The sequence below is a fragment of the Corvus cornix genome, chromosome 5 (genome assembly GCF_000738735.6).
Source record: "Corvus cornix cornix isolate S_Up_H32 chromosome 5, ASM73873v5, whole genome shotgun sequence".
In the NCBI taxonomy this organism is placed as follows: Eukaryota; Metazoa; Chordata; class Aves; order Passeriformes; family Corvidae; genus Corvus; species Corvus cornix.
Genome location: NC_046335.1, coordinates 683,479 through 697,303, shown reverse-complemented (window position 1 = coordinate 697,303; position 13,825 = coordinate 683,479). Strand labels below are relative to the sequence as shown.

The window sequence follows — 13,825 nt, the reverse complement described above, 5'->3', positions numbered from 1 at the left end:
GCTTTCTCATGCAGGCAGTTCCTCACACAAACCTTTGCTTGCAGGCCTTTTGCTTGTACAGTTCTTTTATTGATCCCATAATTCTATCAATGACCCATGCCCCTGATCCTCTAACCATTCTTCAACAAGTTTGTGTCTCATGGCCCATTTACCTACAAAGGTTGGTAAATAGGGGAAAAAAATGGGGTGGGGAGAATAAACCTCCAGGGGATTGTGAGACAGCAAGGCAGAACTTGCCTGGGGCAGCGGCACCTCGGGGTGGGGCATTTCTGGAGCATCTCCCCTCAGTTTGATCAACACCCAGCCGATGTCGCGTCAGGGTTGGGGATTTCCAGCTGGAGCAGGAAAACAACCCCAGTGCTGGAACAAATCCTCGCCAGCCACCTTCGTGCTGGTGTTTCTCCCAGTTTTATTTCTACCAACCATGAGAGCTGTGACAGCGCACTGCAGCCTTGGCTTTCTCCCTCTCCCAATTAAATTAAGGGGTTTGACATCTCGTCTCTCTGCAGAGGTTTCTGGCCCCACAATCTCTTTGCTCCCCACGTGTCACTGCAGCACAGCTCAGGCACTGCTTTTCATTGATCACATTTTCCATTTGCCATTAACTTTAACTTATTTTTACGAGTAGAGGTGATGCCTGAGGGTGACACCTCAGCTCCTGGTTTCTCACTGAGAGGAGAAAGCACCCAATGTTTTCTGTCATTGGGTTGGGATGATGGATTATCTGATTTATCCCAATTTGTCCTCACTGAGCCACCCCTCCTGCTCTTGCAAACACCTCCTGGCTCCTGTTTGATCTTGGTTGGAGGCTGGGGAGCTGCCCCAGCTGCTGGGATGAGAGATTTGGCACAAGCAACAGAAACCTTGGGTTTAAATGTTTGAGAAGGATCAGATGCACCTCCTGATTCATCAGGGAAGATGTCACAAAGGTGGGTAATTTAACTAAGAACTGAGAGGAAGGAACTGCTACCCCACCAGGAAAGCTTTGGGTAAAAGTATTCACAGAAAAGTGTTATTTCCTGCCTGGAAGTGGAAATCTGGGTAGAGTGGTCAGGGCTGGCTGCTGCAGGGAGATTTGGGGCACCAGGCTGCTTAATTAACCCTGTTCTATAATTACAGAAAATGGATTTTTTAGTTCTGTAATGGTCCCTTGAAGACAGCAATAATTTAGAACTTTTGCCTGCATTATGTATGTTGGCCTCGCCACTCATTAAGCCGGAGATCACAGAACATCATTTAAATCTTAATCCAGAGATGATCCCCTCTCCCTGCTCAAGCCTTTGCTCATGTCCACTCCGTGGGTGCGAGATTCAATTCCCTCTCCCTGGCAGCTGGGAAATGAGGGCTGAACAGAGCCAGAGGAAGCATTTTCCTTAAATTTATTGTGCCACTAAGTCAATCTCCATCTGAAAGGACTAGGATCAGAGGTGGTGTGGGCTGCCTCCAGCTGAGGTATCAATAAATCCCAGGTCAGTGACTGCGGTGGTTTTGGGGAAGCCTGACTTTCCCAGAGCTTTCCCTTCCTGATTTTCAGCTCTGTCCTGGTGTAGGATCAGATTTTCCTTCTTGGCCTGAATGAATCTCGAGAGTTCAGTGGAGCCTGCTCAGTTCTGCTGCTCCTGCTCTGGTTTGCACTGGGAGCTTGGACTGGGAGAGGAGGTGCAGGTGTGAGAGCTGGAAAGAATCCCAGCCAGTCTGGAATTTCTAGGAATGCTGGCTGCTCTTTGGATAGGACATTGGGAAGGAATTGCTGGCTGGGAGGGTGGGCAGGCCCTGGCACAGGGTGCCCAGAGCAGCTGGGGCTGCCCCTGGATCCCTGGCAGTGCTCAAGGCCAGGCTGGACATTGGGGCTGGGAGCAGCCTGGGACAGTGGGAGGTGTCCCTGCCATGGCAAGGTGGGATTTAGGGTCCTTCCCACCCAAACCATCCCATGATTCTGATCCCCAGTGTGGAATCAACCACATCACTTCCCCACAGTCTCACAAAGGGCTGTGCTGCAGGTGCTGAACTCTCAAGTCCTTAATTTCGGGCTAAGTGCTGAGGCCAAGGGAAAGGCAGGGAGGGCAGAGGGTCAGGATTTGAAGCAGGATCACTTCTGTTCCAATATTCAGGTTTTAATGGAACCTCAGGGCAGCCACGGGATGTGCATGCAGGGAATGGGATAACCACCTTCAATTCCTGACAGCACTCCAGTGCTGTTTAACACTGATTAAACAGCTTGGAGAAGGATGTAAATTACAGAGAATAAACAGCCCTGCGTGCACACTCAGCCTGCGCTACAGAGCTGCAGCACTAAGTGGGTTCTTCAGGAGTTTATTCTAACTCAAGGGCTTTATTCTAACAATGTGAGTGAGAGAAAAGCTGCTGAAGTCATTCCTGTTACTCTGATGGATCTGGAGAGCGATCCCACCAGGGCTCCAGGCTGGGGGATGTGTTGTGTATCCATAACCACCCACTGCCCTGCAGGGCTCCCCTTGTGCTTTGGGGATACATTTTTATAGATTTTTTTACTAAAGATTATTCCTTTGCCCTCAGGAATCAAGAAAATGCTTAAAAATTGTGCCTGAAGGAAGAGCTGAAGGAAGTAGTGGCACAGGGCAGTGGGATTTGTTATTCCAGGTGGGCCTGGATAAACCTGGTCCATCAGGTGCTCGGTCTCTGATTGAATCACCACACCCTGATGAGGGGGAGCAAATCCAGGGTTTGGACTGGGGTGCTGGCTCCACGTGGGCACTTAGAGGATCAAGGGATAATTTGGGCTGGAAGGGACCTTCAATATCCTCTTATCCCACCCCTGCCATGGCAGGGACACCTCCCACTGTCCCAGGCTGCTCCCAGCCCCAATGTCCAGCCTGGCCTTGGGCACTGCCAGGGATCCAGGGGCAGCCCCAGCTGCTCTGGGCACCCTGTGCCAGGGCCTGCCCACCCTCCCAGCCAGGAATTCCCAATTCCCAATATCCCATCCATCCCTGCCCTCCTTCAGCTTTAGGCACTCCCCCCTATCCTGCCATTCCCTGCCTACCTGGGACTAGCTTGGAGGGGGAATTTCTCAAGTCTTGCTCATGAATCCACATAACTTTTTCTTAATTTTCACTTGGACTTCTTCCATTTTGTTTGCAAATTGTAAGTTATGGACACTCCTGTCTCATCATGGCAGGCAGAGATCAGAGAATCATGGAATACCCTGAGCTGGAAGGGATCCCCAGGATCATCCTGGCCCTGCACAGACACCCCAACAGTCCCACCCTGGGAGCGGTGTCCAAATGCTCCCAGAGTTCTGGGTGTGGTTCCTTCCCTCATCTCCCCTTCCTGGGCGCTCTCCAGCACTTCCCTGCCTGTTCCATCCAGGAAAAGCCTCTTGTAGTGCTCTGCAGGTTTCCATGTGCTCTGGGAGACACCAGCTGCTGTCTGCTGTGGGAACTGCTCCTGGAATTCAGGAGGCCGTGCTGGGTGCCCAGGACATCCAACGTTGTGCCCTGATCACCCTCACAGGGCAGGCAAATTAAAAATATAGAAGTGACCTGCACACGTGCCTGGGACAAAAAGCCGAGCAGGAATGGATGAAATGGGCGTTATTTGATTTTAATTCAGGGCCCTGGGACTCTGTTCTAAATAGCAAAGGGAATGAATCATTGCTGATGGATTCATCACAGCCATTTCTGTTCTAAATACTCGCTTTTGCCACACAACTGCCTCAGGTCGTGTGAGGAATGTAAAGGTTTTAAATACCAAGGTTTTTAAAAAGCAATTGGTTTTGTTATTTCAAATAGAGCCTTAACTGTACTTAATATTTTTGTGCAGCTACCTGGGAAATTGTAAATTCAGTGACTGATTACAGAGGCGGCTGGGAGTTGATAATAAAGGCTGATTATGTGTTGGTGCAGCAGCAGGGAGTGCTGCTGGAATGGGGGTTCTGGAGCGTTGCGGAGCGGGAGGCAGGGCTGGGGCTGTGTTACTGAACAAACACGACAAGAGCAGCTCTGGCAGCTGCATCCCTGATTTCTGCCTGTCCTCGGCAATCAATAATTTTATTGACTGAGCTGGGCAAATTTCTGTCCCTTGCTTTGCCTGTTTGCAGAGTAACAGAGCTCCAGACAATGATTTATGTGCACAGCTCCAAGGTGTCCCAGGCGCCCACCTCCCGCTGCCTCCTCCCTGGGATGTGGGTGCCTGGAGTCAAACAGCTCCTGGAAAAGTGCTGCTTAAATCAGGGAATCCGGGAATGGGCTGGGTTAAAGGGACCTTAAATCCCACCCATCCCACCCCTGCCATGGCAGGGACACCTCCCACTGTCCCAGGCTGCTCCCAGCCCCAGTGTCCAGCCTGGCCTTGGGCACTGCCAGGGATCCAGGGGCAGCCCCAGCTGCTCTGGCAATTCCAGCCCAGCCCCTCCCCACCCTCCCAGCCAGCAATTCCCAATTCCCAATCTCCATCTAAAGAGCAGGAAACACATCACCTGCAGGAACTGGGAGGAGAGACTCAGGCAGATGTTGAGCTGAACATCTGGACTTTGGAGTGGGTGCTGTAAAAGGGAACAGAAACCGAAGGGGCAGGTGAGTTAATGGGATGGAAAATCCAATTAACAGGTAGTCCTTAATGAAATAACTTCTTTCTGGTTTTGAAAACGCAATAGGTTAAATAGGTCTGTGAGAAAACTCTTTCAAGCTCATTTAAGATAAAATTACGGGGAGGGTTGGGAGCAGTGAGGCAGCTGGGGCTCCCAGGTTTCGATCAGTTATTTGGAAAACTTCAGTAAAACTGACAAAACTTGAAGGAAACCTCTGATCATTGAAATTTGTGTGGTTTCCTCCCACCCAGCCCCTGCAACCCAGCCTTAAATAACATTTCTGTTCATTTTGGTTGTGCTGCATGGGGCAGCAGCTGGATGTTGTAATGTGAACACAAACCACGGCGAGAGGATTGGGGCTGACAAACCTCTTCACTTTTAAATCCACAGTCAAGTGGGCTCTCCGTGACTGCCCTCGCTTTGCCAGGTGCTGTTTTGCCATTTTTTACTGCCTTTTTAAAAGATATGTTCTGCAATTCAGATGTGTCCGTACTGGGGATGATGCACAGTTGTACTCTGGACTGAGTGCGAGCCGTCTGTCAAAAACAAAAGCTAAATTCTCTGTAATAAAAGCCACCAAAAGATTGATATTTCACATTAAAGGCAGGGCTGAAAAAAAAGCAATTTTGTTTATGGGCAAACCTGTGTCTGGCACATTTTTCATGTCATATAAAGATGGAAATCTCACCTTATGGCTGTAGATTGCTGCTATATTTCAGCCTTTACAATTGGGGACAGCTCTGCATGTGCTGCTCCGTTAAGAGAGATAATTCCCCACGTGTTGTTGGTAGCAGTGAGTCCATCTGAACACATTCCTGCTGCTTCCCAAAGGTGCAGCATTTCCCATTGGCTGCCCATGGCTGAGCTGGTGAAGCACATTCTTCAGGAAATTTGATTTGTATGTGAAACTTGTTTGTTCCTTTCAGCTCCTTTCAAAGCTGTTCTGACTCTCTCAGAGCAGCTGTGGCTGCCCCTGGATCCCTGGAATGTTCCAGGCCAGGTTGGATGGGGCTTGGATCATCCTGGGATAGTGGGAGGTGTCCCTGCCATGGCAGGGGGTGGAATGGGATGGGATTTAATTCCTTCCAACCCAAACCATTCCAGCATTCTGTGATCTGTTGTGTCTGTCCCCCAGCACTGGTTTTGTGCCTTGGACTCTGGGGCTTCCTCTAAGGCTTAGGGCTGAGGATGGCAGTGAAAAGGACAGGGAAGGCTCAGGGTGGACAGCAGCAGGAATTTCCCCATGGAAAGGGTGCTCAGGCCTTGGCAGGGGCTGCCCAGGGAGCTTTGGAGTGCCCATCCCTGGAGATGCCCAAGGAATTCCTGGAGGTGGCACTCAGAGCTCTGGCCTGGGACAAGGTGGGCATCGGGCACAGCTGGGACTCGATGGGCTGGGAGGGCTTTTCCAACCTCAGGGATCCTGGGATTCTGTGAACACCTCAGCTGAGCTGCTCTCTCTCCATTCCCAGAGCATTTCCTCCCCTGCACTGGGTGCCTCTGACAGTGCCATGATTCCAAGGACTGCCGGGAAGCTGCTGCTGCACAGCTGGCTGCAGCTGGCAGGGACACGGCTGTGCCCAGCCCCATCTCCAGTCCCCGCTGGGCACGGCTGAGCAGGAGGAGCTGCACACCAAGCAGCCACTCAACCCCGCCGTGCCGCAGAGCTTGGATCTCACAAAGCTCTTTGGCCCCAGGGTCAGTATTTGTGCCTGCAGCACCCTCTGCCTGCTCTGGGGCTGCCCATCCCTCTGGCAGTGCTGTGGAAATGTGGGGCAGCACCAGCTGAGGCCTCCAGCAGCATCGCCAGGTGGATCCCGCTGCTCCTGCGGGACCCTTCCCCCGGGAGCCCCCCGGGCTCGTGGAAGCATCCCTGGCCTAGTTCGGGCTGTCAGTCTCCTAGAGAAGCAAAAGGAAATGCAAATGGCTCGGCTGTGCCTCTCCAGGCTTTTGCTCCCTGTGCAATACACACGGATTTGATTTGGCTGCCTTGATCACACACGGAATTCCCACGGGACACTCCAACCTGCCAGAGCAGTCCGGGGACTGGGATGTGCAAAGTAAATATTCACAGTGTTAAATTGGAAAGAAAAAGGCTGGCTTTGCAAGGAGGGTGTTGGCAAATACTGATTTGGGGATCTCTCTGGGCGTGGGAGGCTGCAGGCTGGTCCTGTGCTTCCCATTTCAATCCCTGTTCTCCCCGGCTGCAGCTGCGTGTCCCGAGCGTCCCGCGCTGCCCAGCTGCTGCTGGACCCGGGCACAGCGTCTGCTGTGGGCACACCGAGCCCCCTCCGCCAGAACAGCCAGGGTTTCTGCTCCCTGGAGGGGTAAAACATCCCCAGGTGAAGCAGAGCCTGCCCGTGGGCGGTCAGCTTTTCTGCCTTGCCTGTTTCTGTCTCTCAGCCCAGGGAAATCGGAGCTCCCAGGGAGCCAGGGGTGCTCGCAGGGCACTTTCTGCTGCAGGAGAGTCCCCCCAGCTGCTGCTGTCCCCCAGCTCCAGTGCTGGCACTTACCTGCACCTAAAGCTGGGCCTCCTTCCCGTCCAGGTGCCTCCCCCTCACTCGAGTGACCAGCCCGAGGTCACGGAATCCCAGAATGGGTTGGGGTGAAGGGATCTCAAATCCCACCCATCCCACCCCTGCCATGGCAGGGACACCTCCCACTGTCCCAGGCTGCTCCCAGCCCCAGTGTCCAGCCTGGCCTTGGGCACTGCCAGGGATGCAGGGGCACCCTGTTAAATTAATCCTGGTTTGGGTTTTTTTTTTGGTGGGGTTTGTTTGTTTGGTTTGGGGTTTTTTGTTCTGTTTTTTTTGTCGTTGTTGTTGTTGTTTGGTACAGGAGGGAAATGTTGAATTAAAGCTTCTACTCAGACATTTCCCAGCTACATTTCCTCAGCTGATTCCAAATGTTGGGTCATTGTGCTCCTGGCTTATTGTTGTTATTTACAGGAGAAAATAAAAGAGGGGTGATACAACCTGGAGGAGTTTTTTAAATGAAATGAATGTCTGACAAATTCCTGGAGCTCCCAGGAAGGCTGGAGGAGGCAGTGCTGTGAGAATTGGAGCTTCCTGAGTAACTGCAGGTTTTTTAGAAGTGTTTTTATCACTGATGTGAGGAGGAGAGGTTGGGGCTGGGGTTTCTGTGCAGCTGAACTGAGCACAACAGGACCCCTCCCAGGGGAAGGAGAGGTTCTTTTGTTAATTTTGCAGGGGCAGGCAAAAGATGGGATGTGAACCTGAGCCAGGTGTGTCCAGAAGGCCAAAGGCACCTGGGCTGGGTCGGGAATAGGTGGCAGCAGGACCAGGGCAGGGATTGTTCCCCTGTGCTGGGAATGGGTGAGGCCACACCTCAGATCCTGTGTCCAGTTCTGGGACATGGAGGGGCTGGAGCATGTCCAGGGCAGGGAACAGAGCTGGGAAGGGGCTGGAGAATTCCTGAGGGAGCTGGGAAGGGGCTGGAGAATTCCTGAGGGAACTGGAAAGGGGCTGGAGAATTCCTGAGGGAGCTGGAAAGGGGCTCAGGCTGGAGCAAAGGAGGCTCAGGGGGGACCTTGTGGCTCTGCACAAGTCCCTGACAGGAGGGGGCAGCCGGGGGGGTCGGGCTCTGCTGGCAGGGAACAGGGACAGGAGGAGAGGGAACGGCCTCAGGCTGGGCCAGGGCAGGCTCAGGGTGGGCAGCAGCAGGAATTTCCCCATGGAAAGGGTGCTCAGGCCTTGGCAGGGGCTGCCCAGGGAGCTTTGGAGTGCCCATCCCTGGAGATGCCCAAGGAATTCCTGGAGGTGGCACTCAGAGCTCTGGGCTGGGGACAAGGGGGGGGATTGGGCACAGCTGGGACTCCATGGGCTGGGAGGGCTTTTCCAACCTCAGTAATTCCAGGATTCTGTGGGACAAAGTGAGGCAGTGACAGGGGATTTATTTTCCTGCTGGCCTTGGACACCTCAGGATCAAACATTGCACATTTGTGTCCATGGGTCAGGGCAGGGACAGCTGGAATAACACCCAGCATTTCCCTGTGATCCCTGAGAATTCCCTGCCAGCCGTGGATAAGGATTTCTGCTTAACAGGGGGAGTGAAAAGTGGATGAATGGAATTAAGGATCCCACATGGATATGTGACCACAGGGTTTGAAATGGATACAGAAAGGAAGTTATTTGAGAGAGAAAAGCAATTCAGAGCTTCCTGCCAGGCAACACTTGTTTCCAGGGCTCATCCCACTGTTTCCCAAGATCAAAGGATCATCAGTGCAACAAACTGGCGAGAGGCTTTTAAACTTAAAAGAAAAACCTTCCTTGATCCCAAGAACAGCAAAAGTCCACTTTGCTCCTCGGGTTTGGCCACAACAACCTTGGGACTTTTGGGAAAGAATTTCATCCTGAGCAGGGTGAGCCAAAAAATAAAAGGAATTATTTGGTTTCCAGCTGATTGTGGGATAATCTGGCGGTCAACAATTCTTCTGGGAGAAACAGCAGAATGATACTAAATTTGAGTATCCATTTCTTTAAAAAAAGCCTAGAATCCCTCCAGGGACAGCAGAACCAAGAATATTTCATTTTGAAAGAAAATTACTAGAAAAACTGAGTCAGGAGCAGTTTTCTGTTTTGACATCTTTGGAATAAGTTTTTTATAACAAAATTTTGTGGGGGTTTGTGGGGGTTTTTTATAATACACACATTTTACTGATACAGCAAGTTCCAATTTGTCTCTTCCTGGCCCCAATTTGACGTTTTTTCTGAATATTCCTCTTTGAGGAATTTGCATTTTTCAGATGTCGTTCTAATTAAGGATGAAAATGAACCTCAAGGTCTTGAGAAAACGGAGCCTCCTCCCTCTGTGTCTGATCTCTGCTGGGTGCCAGCGCAGCACCTGGAATGAGCCCTGGTCAGCAGGGTCCTTCCTGGGGAATTTTATCATGGGATTCACAGGACCTGACAGAAAAGTTCAGCATTTCAGCCACCAGGCTGGGAAGGGAATTCTGGGTATGACCAGGAAATACAAAGGAAAACATTAGACTGGGACTGGAACTTGTGCCAGCAGAATCAGCTTTTGTGGCTCACCAGGAATTCAGAGGAACACCAGGAAATTCAGGGAAATTCACCCACAGGGTCTGTGAGCTCTGCAGGGTCATGGATTCACGTGGGAAGTTCTGTGGTTTGGATCTCATGGGATAAACTGGGCATCCCTCGGGGCCTCTGGATGTTCCCAGCACAGAGAGTTGTGGATGCAGCACCTTCCCGCCCAGCCTGTCCCTGAATCCCTGTTTTAGGGTGTCCAAAGCACAGTGACCCCACAAAAGCTCATCCATGAGGATGAGACCCCTTTAGCCCCACTCCCATCCTTAGGGAGCACCTTTTCTCCCCCAGATCCCCTTTTCCCAGTTCCCTGCATGCAGCTGGATGTGACCCTGCAGCCTGGATCCCTTCTTCAGCCCCGAGCTGCTTTGAAACCCCATCAGATGCTTCCGCTCCTCTCTCTGTGTTTGGTTTTCCTGCTCCTCTCCTCCTTTAATGAATCCCTCAAAGCAGAAGGTTTCCAAGCCCTGTCTCTCTTTCAAGAGCCTCTCTCTGATCTACCAGAGACTTTTCTCTCATCTGAGGAGTGCACAAGGAGACTTCACTGCTTGCAGAGGAACAGAGGTGCCCAGGAAATGCTCTCCCTGCAGGGCTTTAATCCGTGCCCACAGCAGGGAGGAGAGGTTGTGTTTACTGTTGTTTGGGGCTGTCCTGTTTCTCTGCCTTAGATCTGGGAAATCTGGAATTCTGGGCGTCCATCCGTGTTCCGTCCAAACTCTTTCTGGAAGAAGGGAAGAATCTGTCAGTCGTGGCTGCAATCCCAGAGGAGCCCTTAACTCCAGGGCAGCAGAGGAAAGTGGCTTCTGCATTGCCATTTCCTCCTCTGCATCATCCCCCAGCCTGAAATAATCAGGAGCATCCTGGGATGAGAGGATCCAGCCAGGAAAGCAAAATCCCTGTGCCTCCTTCCTCCGTGTCCCGCTGACTGCAGGGACCTGGATTTCCTCCTGGGCTTGGGGTCGGCCTTCTCCCACCTCTCAGCACCTGCCCCACGAGGTGGAACTTGGGACAAGTCCCAGCTGCTCTCTGGTGCTGGCATGGCCAAAGGATGTTCCCTTTCTTCCCACTCTGGTCTGTCCTTGCGGCCACAGGATCAGTGCATGGATGTGCCTTCCCTCCGTGTCCTCAGGTGAGCCCAGGCAGGGATCCAAGCCCTACAGGTGCTCCTGGAACCTGACTCAAATCCTTTTTTCACCTTCACAACTTCTCACCTCCAGGAGCTGCCAGAGGCTCTTTCCTTCTTTGTCCAAGGGTGCAGATCTGCAGGAATTCCCCGTGGCGGCCAAGTGGCTTCCACCACCCACTGCAAGGAAGTGGGAAGTAAATTCCAAGTGCCACTGAAGCCTATCCCAAGCTGTCCCCTCGGTGAGAGACTCTCATCCTGTCCCAGGCTGTCCCCTCAGTGACAGACTCTCATCCTGTCCCCTCGGTGACACTCTCAGCCTGTCCCAGGCTGTCCCCTCGGTGACTCTCCCTGGACTCAGCTCTCCCCAACCCCGGTAACCACCCGGGTGGGCATCCCTGGCACATCCCTGCAATGACTCTGCCAGATCCTGGTGGCAGGGAGAGTTTTCCTCCTCTCACCCAGGGATAAATTAATCCTTAAAGCATCTGCAGATGCTTTATTTGTGCAGTAATAGGATTAGCAGGGAATACCCGAGGGAGGATGCTCCGGGAAGGGAACAATTGTGTTCTTTCAGAGAATATTTACATCTCCTTGCTTTGGTGTGTGCATCTCCAGCCAGAGCAGGGGAGGATCCGAAGCACCCTGAGATAATCTGGCTGGAGGAAGCCCTGCTGACGTGGCTTATCAAAGCCATTGTGTGGCTTGTGGCCTGCAGTGATGTCACTGCTCCTTTTGACCCCCTGTCCCTCTGATGAGCTCCAGACAGCGCTGGCAGGGGCTGGGCCCTCTGCTGTACTTCGATTCCTCCCTCAGGACCCATTTTGGCAGGATTTTTGTGGCGTGGGCATTCCAAGCTCTGCCAAGGGCCTCAGGATCCCACACTGCAGCTGCCCCAGTGTCCCCACTGCCTTTCCTAGAAATCATCCGGTGTGTCTGTGATGGCACACAGGGAATTTGTCTTTTAGTGAGAGAAAACTCTCAATATTTCATTGTGGATGGGGCAGCAACTGCTTCACCCGAAGCTCTCACTGCTTTCTGAGCAATGCAGGCAGCTTCTGCTGGCTTTGGGACAGACCATGAGCTGATTTTCCCCCAGTGGAGTTTCAGCTCCAGTAAAAATCTGCAGCACAATTCCCATCCAGGTCGTGGCTCCTCTCCGGACAGCCATGGCAGGAGCTGGGCACAGGCTCAGACCTCGGGTGCCTCCAGGCCTTTCTCTGCTCAGAAAGCTCCTTAACACACCAAAATCCTGGGAATGAGAGGGTTGGGAAGTGAGCTTTGGATCAGTGACCTCATATTCAGGTGCAGACTGACACTGCTGGCATGGTCTTGTACAAAAACAAACAAACCCCACAGCAGTGGAAGCTACAGATTCATTTGTGACTTTTTTTTTTGCACTTCAAAAGCATGAATTGAACTATTTTGGGTGCATAAATTGGGAGGGCGAAGATGAGGATGACTCCTGCAATTTGTGTTAATTTAATATTGGTTCCTTTCAGCCCAGAGGAGCGAGGAGGTCACACTGCAGGATGTTACCAGGAGGAGCTGGTAACACATTCCAGCGTGTCTGGGAAGATTTTGCCTCACCCCTTTCCCTGCAGGAGCTGCAGGAGGTAGGTCAGGAGGCTGAATTCCTGCAAGGATCAAGGGCAGGGTGGATTCAGCTCCTTGTCCCAGACCTGACATCTGCAAGGGCTGGAGGGACAGGATCCAGGGAATGGCTTCCCAGTGCCAGAGGGCAGGGCTGGGTGCGAGATTGGGAATTGGGAATTGCTGGCTGGGAGGGTGGGGAGGGGCTGGGCTGGAATTGCCAGAGCAGCTGGGGCTGCCCCTGGATCCCTGGCAGTGCCCAAGGCCAGGCTGGACACTGGGGCTGGGAGCAGCCTGGCACAGTGGGAGGTGTCCCTGCCATGGCAGGGGTGGCACTGGGTGGGCTTTGAGGTTCCTTCCACCCCAAACCATTCCATGATTTTACAGCCTCGTGCTTTGGTTTTAGTACCAGATTTTTGCTCAGCATTCCCCACATGTTGGCTGTGTTGCTGTCGGGGCTGCTCCTCCCCACCAACAGATTTCCATTTGTTGATCTCCTACTCCTCTGCACCATTTTTCTGTGGAGGGGATCCCAGCATGCCGAGGGTGGATGTTTGGCACAGGAATGCCATCCTGCTGCAGTGTCCAAGACAGAGGAAACCTCAGTACTTCATTTTCTAGCCTGGAGCTCAGATTCCCACTGAACTGGGGATTCTCTTCCTGCCTCCTGGTCGTTTATGGCTGGGGCTTGAACAGAGCCTTCCAGCTGGGATCAGGTACCCAGAGACAGCTCAGGCAGAATTCCGGGCTGTGGAATTCTCTGAATTCCTCTCATTTCTTTTCCACAGACACACACTGGTCTCTGACACAGCAGCTCTGGAAGTTCCTGGATCCAGGTTACTTTGGGTGAACCTCATAGTGCAGGAAGTCAGTCTGGTGGAGGAGCCCTGTCCCCACATCTGTCCCTGAGGAGAACCTGTTATTCATTTCTTCTAAATAAATACCTGTAACTGCGTTGGAATATTCGACTCCATCCTCCTGGATAAATAATCCATGATCTCTCTCTGGCTTTGTCAACTTTTGTGAATGCCAAAGTTTCTTATCCACCCCCTGCCTCAGTGTGATATCGAAATTCACACCGAGCCATCTCAGCAAAAGGCTTTGCATGCAACAGCAAATCCCACTCAGAAAACAAATGATCCAACTCGGGAAAAAACTCCGGGAATGGGTTTGTAAATGCGTGGGCACAACTGCCTCTGCCAGAAGAGTTTATCAGGTTGTCCAATCGCTGCAGCGAGCACCACGGTAACTTATCACTTATCGGGAGACAGCAGAGCACACTTTTCAAATGCTTATCTGCTTATCTGCAGCATAACAATGGGAAAACTCCTGCAAAAAACCCCTTTTCCCATGGTCATGGATATTCAGCGAGAGGCAGATCAGAGCCAGGGGTTGCTGGATGTCAGCTGGTTGCTGTGATGGGTGTGATTATGGATTTATACATCCCCACGCTGATGGTGGGGCTGAAACGTTCGT

The 13,825-nt window shown here is 52.2% G+C and overlaps 1 long non-coding RNA gene across 1 annotated transcript; it reads left to right on the top strand.

Annotated features, from left to right (window-relative positions):
• The first annotated feature begins 4,413 nt into the window (after positions 1-4,413).
• Positions 4,414-13,404, top strand: LOC109146045. The gene is made up of 3 exons (XR_002047814.1): positions 4,414-4,553; positions 12,259-12,372; positions 13,138-13,404. It is a non-coding gene; the product is annotated as an uncharacterized LOC109146045 (long non-coding RNA).
• Positions 13,405-13,825: the final 421 nt, after the last annotated feature.